Genomic DNA, 8,694 nt, shown 5'->3' on the forward strand with positions numbered 1-8,694 from the left:
GCTAGTTGTATCTAGCTTGCTAGAGCAGTGCTTAGGTAGCTTGGTAATTTTGTGTTTAGCTTATTAGTGTAGAGCTCTGCTTGTAGCTTGGTGCTTAGTAGCACCTGTGTTAGCTTTGTGTTTAGTTCCCTGCTCTGTTAGTTTAGGGCTTAGGAAGTCCCTTTCTTGAGCAGGGCTTAGGAGCTCCTGTTTAGTATAGGGCTTAGGAAGTCCTTTTGTCAGTTTACTGTTAGGAACACTCCTGCTGGTTTAGGGCTTGGGAGCACGTAGATCAGTTTAGGGTTAGGAGCACTTCTGTTTCCAGTCCTGGTCCCTATGTCATCCGGTATCCAGTAAGTCCTGTCGGCTACTCGAACCCAGGAGCTCAACTCCTGGGGGGCTTAGTAGCTAAGCGCAGGTGAAGCTGTGCGGACCAGTCCAGTGTGCTCCAGTCCAGTGTGTTCCGGTCCGGTGTGTGTTCCAGTCCTGTGTCCTCCAGTCCGGGGGATTCCAGTCCATGTGTTCCGGTTCGCTGGGCAGTGCCTGCAGTCCCTGCAGGTGTGCTTACCCAGTGTTGGTTGGTGGGTTTTGCCTGCTGCTGTCGCTCCTCGGCAGCAGCCCAAGGGCTCACGTTTGCTCCAGAGCCCGGCCCCGTGGGCTCTGAACCCGAGAACCTGACAACCACCAATAAATAGCAAAAGCATTAGCATTAAGATTCATCTTTAAAATTGTGAAACAGTATAGAGAGGGAGGAATGACGGGAAAGGCCTATGAGAACTGATCCTGGAAATCTGAGTTTAATCTGGGGCTGAAATGAGCAGAGGCAACACGAATCATCATATTTTAAATATGCACAAATGAACCAGACCACTTTAATGTAAAAGGTTCCATTCGCAAATCAACAAGACCACTTTAATTTAAAAAGGTTCGTTATAAGAAAAGCTAATTCATACCTTGCCTTTGAATGGCACAAAGTGAAACTGTAGCCCCTGTTGCTCCACTTGACTTTATTTTATGTCGTACTCGCACCAGCGATGGCTGCTCACCTCCAGCTTTTCCCTTCCCGCTCAGTGACTCCCGCCCTCGCGGAAACAGGAACTACCTCATCAGAAGGCGGGACATTGAGCGGGAAGGGAAAAACTGTAGCAGGTGAGCCGTCGCTGCAACTGTCTGTCATCAGAGGCGGGCCGTCGCTGCAACTGTCGGGGTCCGGGGAGGCGGGAGCTGATGACGGGCTCAGTGGGGGGGGGGGGGGGGGGGGGGTAGGCGCCGGTGGTGGGAGCGGAGCGGCCGAGCGGGATCATTTTGCAGTCCGAGCGGAGGTCGGAGGCAGAGTTTAGACGCGCCGCGCGGGGCCCCCTTAGGCGCAACGCCCTATGCGGCCGCCTCGGTCGCCTCTGCCTAAGACCGGCCCTGCATAAATGGAACTGCATAGAAGTCTGTCCTATCTTTCTGTGCTAAACCATGGCTGTTTAAGTGCTGAATATCATCTTAAGCGTCTGTGTTAGCCAGCACAAAAATAACCTGATATTCAAAGCCAAAGCCCGGACAGAGCCTGGCTTTGAATATCCGGGAATAACTCTGTTGGTAGTGAGCAAAATAGTCACTGCTGCTGGCTGAACATTGACCCCACCCAAGGATGAATCATCTGATCCATTAATTTACCTGACATTTCCAAATGTGGCATGCAGTAAGGAGTTGTGCTTCCAACAGATTTTCTCTTTTAAGATTTGTAGGGCTGGCCAAAAAAGTACATAAGTACATAAGTAATGCCACACTGGGAAAAGACCAAAGGTCCATCGAGCCCAGCATCCTGTCCACGACAGCGGCCAATCCAGGCCAAGGGCACCTGGCAAGCTTCCCAAATGTACAAACATTCTATACATGTTATTCCTGGAATTGTGGATTTTTCCCCAAGTCCATTTAGTAGTGGCTTATGGACTTGTCCTTTAGGAAACCGTCTAACCCTTTTTAAACTCTGCTAAGCTAACCGCCTTCACCACGTTCTCCGGCAATGAATTCCAGAGTTTAATTATGCGTTGGGTGGACAACAAAGGCAGACACAACCCAATTCCTCCTAGACTGGGACAATAGATGCAGAACAATATTAGACAACATTGCCCCAATTCAAACCAGAACCTCACACAGAAAGAACTCAATACCATGGTTCAACGAGGAACTGAAAAAACTCAAAACACAAGTTAGGAAATTAGAACATGCTTGGATTAAAAAGAAAGACGATCCCACACTTAAGGCTTAGAAACAACTCCGAAGAAAATATAAATACACCATAAGACAAACCAAAAGACTATACTACAAAACTGAAATTGGACCAAACTACAAGGACACACACAAACTCTTCCAACTCGTGAATAAACTACTAGATACCACACCAGTCACGAACAACAGCAAAGACACACCAGGAGCTGACAACCTCGCGAAGTACTTCAAAGAGAAAATTGTACAACTATGACTTAAAATACCTATCAGCCCCATCGAATATGCTGCACTCCTAGACTGTCTAGACCCAGACCCTGGAGTATACCCAGCAGATAGGATTTGGACTGAATTCGAGATACTATCGGAAGATCCCATCTCCCAAACGCTTAAAAGATTCACCAAATCTCATTGCAAATTAGATATATGCCCAAATAACCTTATGAAATCAGCCCCTCAACAATTTATAACAGACCTAATGAAACATCAATTTTATGCTACAAAATGGACTCTTCCCAAAGGAGAAAGGAAACATTCTACTCACCCCCATACCCAAAGATGCAAAGAAAAATGCGAGTGAATTAACCAACTATAGACCAGTAGCATCCACTCCCTTAATAACCAAAATAACAGAAGGAATGGTGACCAAACAACTCACAGACTATCTAAACAAGTTCTCAATACTACACGACTCCCAGTCAGGATTTTGTTCTAATCACAGTACTGAAACAGTACTAGTTACGCTCATGACTAAATTCAAACAAATGATTGCATCCGGCAAGAACATACTACTTCTACAATTCGACATGTCAAGCGCCTTCGACATGGTTGATCATGGAATTCTACTACGCATCCTTGAATACTTCCTTATCGGAGGCAACGTTCTCAATTGGTTTAAGCTAACCACGCGTTCATATCAAGTGACATCAAATTTGATTACATCAGCCAAATGGACACCTGAATGTGGAGTTCCACAGGGATTCCCCCTCTCACCGACCATATTCAACCTAATGATGATACCCTTGGCCAAACTATTATCAAACCAAAACCTCAACCCATACATATATGCTGATGATGTAACGATCTACATCCCATTCAAACAAGACCTAAAAGAAATTTCCAACGACATCAACCAAAGTCTACATATGCACTCCTGGGCAGATGCATTTTAATTAAAACTTAATGCAGAAAAACCCAATGCCTAATACTCACCTCTCAACACAACACAAACAAATCTACCACCATCAACACACCTAAACTAATTCTACCAATTTTGGAAACCCTAAAAATTCTTGGAGTTACCATTGATCGGCACCTAATACTTGAGAATCACGTGAAAAACACAACCAAAAAGATGTTCCACTCAATGTGGAAATTAAAAAGAGTAAGAACTTTCTTCCCAAGGACCGTCTTCCGTAATCTGGTACAATCATTAGTACTCAGTCATCTAGACTACTGCAACTCACTCTACTCCAAACAGCCCAGAACACGGCAGCCAGACTCATATTCGGAAAATCAAGATACGAAAGTGCAAAACCCCTACGAGAGAAGTTACACTGGCTCCCACTCAAAGAACGCATCGCGTTCAAAGTATGTACCCTAGTTCCATAGGCGTAGTTTGACTGTTTCATTTGGGGGGGGGGGGGCAAAGAATGGCCAGAGCATATTAGCATATCATTTGCATATATACATATGCAAATGAATATGCTAATATGGAGGAAGAAATTGAAATTTACAGGCAAAATATCACAGATGCACATTTCAAAAAGCTGACTCATTTCAATTAATAATTTATGAATAAAATACTTTTATCTACCTTTGTTGTCTGATCATTTAGTTTTTCTATTCGCTTTGGTCCCAGTGTCTTCTGTTTATGCAGTGTCTTCTTTCCAGTAGGCTTCCCTGCTCCCCACCCTCCCAGTCCCATCCATCTCTTGCTCCTTCCCTCTGCTCCCACCCTCCCAGTCCCATCCATCTCTTGCTCCTTCCCTCTGCTCCCCACCTTATGCTCAACATCCCTCCGTCCCATCCATCTTCTGTTCCTTCCTTATGCTCACCATCCCTCCATCCCATCCATCTCTGCTCCTTCCCTCTGCTGTGCCTGACCTCTCCCAATCCCATCCATCTCCTGGTCCATCCCTCTGCTCCCCACCCCTCCCAGTCCCATCCATCTCTTGCTCCTTCCCTCTGCTCCCCACCCCCCCAGTCCCAACCATCCCTTGCTCCTTCCCTCTGCTCCCCACCCTCCCAGTCCCATCCATCTTCTGTTCCTTCCCTCTGCTCACCATCCCTCCGTCCCATCCATCTTCTGCTCCTTCCTCTGCTGTGCCTGACCTCTCCCAATCCCATCCATCTCTTGCTCCTTCCCTCTGCTCCCCAGCCCTCCCAGTACCATCCATCTTCCCTCTGCTCCCAACCCCTCCCAGTCCCATCCATCTTCTGTTCCTTCCTTATGCTCACCATCCCTCTGTCCCATCCATCTTCTGCTCCTTCCTCTGCTGTGCCTGACCTCTCCCAATTCCATCCATCTCCTGGTCCATCCCTCTGCCCCACCCCTCCCAGTCCCATCCATCTCTTCCTTCCCTCTGCTCCCCACCCCTCCCAGTACCATCCATCTTCCCTCTGCCCACCCCTCCCAGTTCCATCCATCTTCCTTCTACTGCCCCCCCCCGCGAGGTCCAAGATCGTGACTCCGTTTACCCCCTCTCTCCGGCGCAGGCAACAGTCTTCAGCTTTTTCAGCGTTCCTGGCAGCAGTAGCGATGTACACGCTGCCTTCGGTCTGCCCCGGAAGCCTTCTCTTCAAGTTCCTGTTCCCACCTATGGGGAACAGGAACTTGAAGAGAAGCCTTTGGGGCAGAGCCGAAGGCAGCGTGTACATCGCTACCGCTGCCAGGAACGCTGAAAAAGACTGTTGCCTGCGCCGGAGGGAGGGAGGAAGAGAGAGGGGTAGACGGACACGCTCCTCTCCGTCCGCTTGGCTTCCCTGCCCTCTCTGTCTGCGTCCCGCCTTCCTGAAGGCGGGACGCAGACAGAGAGGGCAGGGAAGCCAAGCGGATGGAGAGGAGCGCGTGCCTGCATGTTTTTTTTTTAACTAATGGCGCGGCGTCGCCTCGTCGTCGTTTGGGGGGCATTGCCCCCCCTCGCCCCCCCCAGTCTACGCCTATGCCTAGTTCACAAAATCATCCATGGCGATGCCCCAGCCTACATGTCAGACCTACCACCCAGGAATGCTAAAAAAATCATCTCGCACATTCCTTAATCTTCATTTCCCCAACTGTAAAGTTCTAAAATACAAATTAATGCACGCATCAACCTTTTCCTATATGAGTATGCAATTCTGGAACGCGTTGCCACGCAACCTAAAAGCGATCTATGAACTGACCAGCTTCCGCAAACTACAGAAGACCCATCTCTTTGACAAGATATACCACAAAGATCAACACATGTAAAGCTCCACACATATATCCTGAAATGTTTAATAATGCCTTCTGTCATACTACTATCATGTATTCTATTACCATGTAACCCAATATCCTTCTGTAACACCAAATGTCTATTCTCTTCTTATTTCCACTATCCACGATGTATTGTAAGCCACATTGAGCCTGCAAAGAGGTGGGAAAATGTGGGGTACAAATGCAATAAATAAATAAATATGTTTTGAGTACCTTATAGAAAAGTTTATTTGATTATATTTTTTGAATCTGAACTGGATTATTGTTCCACAAATACACAAATATTGATACACAAATGTTCTTTCCCAAATATAGCCACATCTTATATTTTTCATTGATGGATAGTCAAGAGGTAGCGTCTGAGTACTTCTCAACTGTAATCTATTACTAAGGTGGGAAGATAGAGGCAAGGACAGAGGGGTGATGCTGGGTAGGATAGGGATGCAGAGAGAAGATGGATCTGGACATGAAGAGGAAAGAAGTGCCAAATGGACAAGAAGACAGAGAAAAGCAGAAACCAGAGACTGGGACCAAAATAATGACCAGACTACAAAGGTAGAAAAATAATGTTATTTTCTATTTATTAATTAGAATATATCAGTTTTTGGAATGTGTATCTGCCAGAGGCCTGCAAGAAAAACTGCTCAAAACTCCCCCCCAGCCTTTACTTTCTGGATTTTCCAGTTTAGCAGCTTTCTAAAGCACATTACAAACCTCTCTCTTTTTCTTTAAGCCCTTTCCTATTCCAAAACTTACCTTTGTACTACTTTCTTTCCAGCCTCTCCCGGCTTAAGGCAACCCTTCTTGAACTAATTCAATTTACCTTACTTAGAAATTGGTCTTCCTTGTTTTGAGGCAATCCATGCTTCTTTCCCCAGGGCCAGACTTCCCTAACCATTCCCTTCGCCTCTCAAAGGAATTGACCCAGTTATACATACTTTCTAAAGACCTCTCATTCTTTGTGGCCCAAATGACCTAGCTTCAGAGTCTCTCCCATTTGTTTTAGGACAAACAGCTTCTACTTCAAAGAGAACACAGCCTGTTTTCAGTCTTCCACTTGCAGCCTAAGTAATTTGCCTCACCTCAGCCTCCAGGTTTTTAATATATAGTTTGCTCCCCTGCAATTGCGACAGCTGCCTCAGGAGTTAATCAGCCAAGCTGCTCCCTTCTACAAGTACACCTAGAACTACCTCTCCCAAAGCATCTGACTTTGTCCTTAGGTAAACCATTAGGTTGTGTGTCATCTTTCTCCTCCACAGCTTCTGCTCAGCCTAGTAGCACAGTATTCCAATCCTCAGAGCCTGAAGCTTTAAGGTAAGAAAGCTTTTCTACTTCACTTTCTGCACTTTTCTGGGAATCTTGGTGTGTACTGGGTCTCCTTCAATGCTAACCCTCATCTTCTTCTGTCCCTGAGCCTTGACTGGCCTTGCTGGTCACAGTATTCATGGTATTAGATACTACTGTTGTTCCGGGATCAGTTTTCAAATTGCACAAAACTTAGTTTTACACATTAACCCCCTGTTTACAAAGCTGTGCTGCATTGCCTACACAGCCCATTCACTGCCATTCGTTAACGTGGCATTGTAAACAGGGGCCTAACTTTTAATTATTGTATCAAACTACTTCACAAGGTGCTTATTGCAACATGTTCTGCCACAAGTCCTCTGTATCTGTAAAATAAGGGTATTTTTTTTTCTTACTGGGGAAAGCAGATCTTGGGTTAAGCAGCTAATTTGTTCAAGGGTAATCTTATCCAGTCTGAAAGATTATGCAATCTCTTTATTATAAACTATCTATATTCCCTTTCAATTTAAATTTAATGATAATCTTGCTGTACTTAAAAAGTGCTGCAGGTAAAAATTCTGTACCATTTTTTTTCTTGGACTAACAAAATCAGAGAAAATATTTTTTGTTAATGAAACATTTAAACTTTATGGAGTCCTTCAAAAATTAAATAGAATTGTTACTTTTTTTCATGTTCAATTTTAAATAACTATTAAGAGACTCTGGAGAGTTTAAAATTGAAAATTCTATATTAATTTCTACTTATGTATCTTATCCACTATATTTACAAGTGTGATACTTATTTTAAAATGTATATTCCACCCAACCTACAATTTGTCTCCTAAAGACTCACCAGTTAGTATTCAGCCAGTGGCAGAATTAGGCCCCAATATTTAATGCCAAGCTGTGTCCAGGCACCAGCATTGAATATCAGCGGCTGATCTGAGTGTGTCAGGCTGCCAGCCCTTATGAATATCGACTGGTTACATTTAATAAGTATTCAATTATTTATGTTTAAAATTCATCTTGTATAAATGACTTAAGTAAATCTTTATTATTAATACAGTTTGTATCTGTGTCTATACGTTCATATACTTTGTTACATGTTTTGATAATTAAAATGTATTACTACAAAAAAATTCTGCTTTCAGGTTGCCTACTGCTTTTCTACTCCCCCTCCCCCCCTGTTCCAGTGCAACAAATGACTCCTTGAGGCATTCCCTCATCTTGACAAAGTTTGTTTTCCTAAAGTCTAGGACCCCGACCCTCATTTTTCAATGAACTATCTCCATCTGTCTTAATATTGAGCTTTTCTGTTGGCCAGTGCCCTGAGTACTGGGTCTGCTTCTGCTTTTCTGTTTCTCAACTTCCCTCTGTATCCAGTTGGCTCTGGTAAAACCTGTGCTTCCTTAGACTGTATGCTAACTCCTTATAACTTTCTCTGTAGCTCCCACAGCAGCACTGTAGAAAGCACCCCATGATTCAAACACTGCATGGATACAAGAGGACGTTAGGAGCAGGGATATAGCCACCAGGGGCCTTGGAGGTGGGTCCCCCAATTTAGGTTGAGTCCCCTGGCTGGCAGGAGTCCCGAAGCCTTGCCAGCAGAAGCACTCTTTACCCACATCCTGCATATTTCTTTGCCGCCACACCTAGCCTCCACCTCCCTCTCACCTGCATAGGAGAGGCCCATCCCATGCACATGATTGGTTTCATGGAAACCGAGCATGCACTGGGGGCGGGGGGGGGGGGGGGGG

The 8,694-nt window shown here is 45.2% G+C and overlaps 1 protein-coding gene across 1 annotated transcript in view; it reads right to left on the reverse strand.

Moving 5' to 3' along the window:
• LOC115465636 (cystatin-like) overlaps nucleotides 1–6,964 on the reverse strand; it is a 32,011-nt gene extending 25,047 nt beyond the window's left edge. Inside the window, exon 1 of the transcript XR_003941441.1 lies at nucleotides 6,410–6,964. The gene's annotated coding sequence lies outside the window, so the exon portion shown is untranslated. The remainder of the gene's footprint in view (nucleotides 1–6,409) is intronic.
• Between the last annotated feature and the right edge of the window lie 1,730 nt (nucleotides 6,965–8,694).

This window comes from Microcaecilia unicolor, chromosome 3 (assembly GCF_901765095.1).
Source record: "Microcaecilia unicolor chromosome 3, aMicUni1.1, whole genome shotgun sequence".
Lineage (NCBI taxonomy): Eukaryota > Metazoa > Chordata > Amphibia > Gymnophiona > Siphonopidae > Microcaecilia > Microcaecilia unicolor.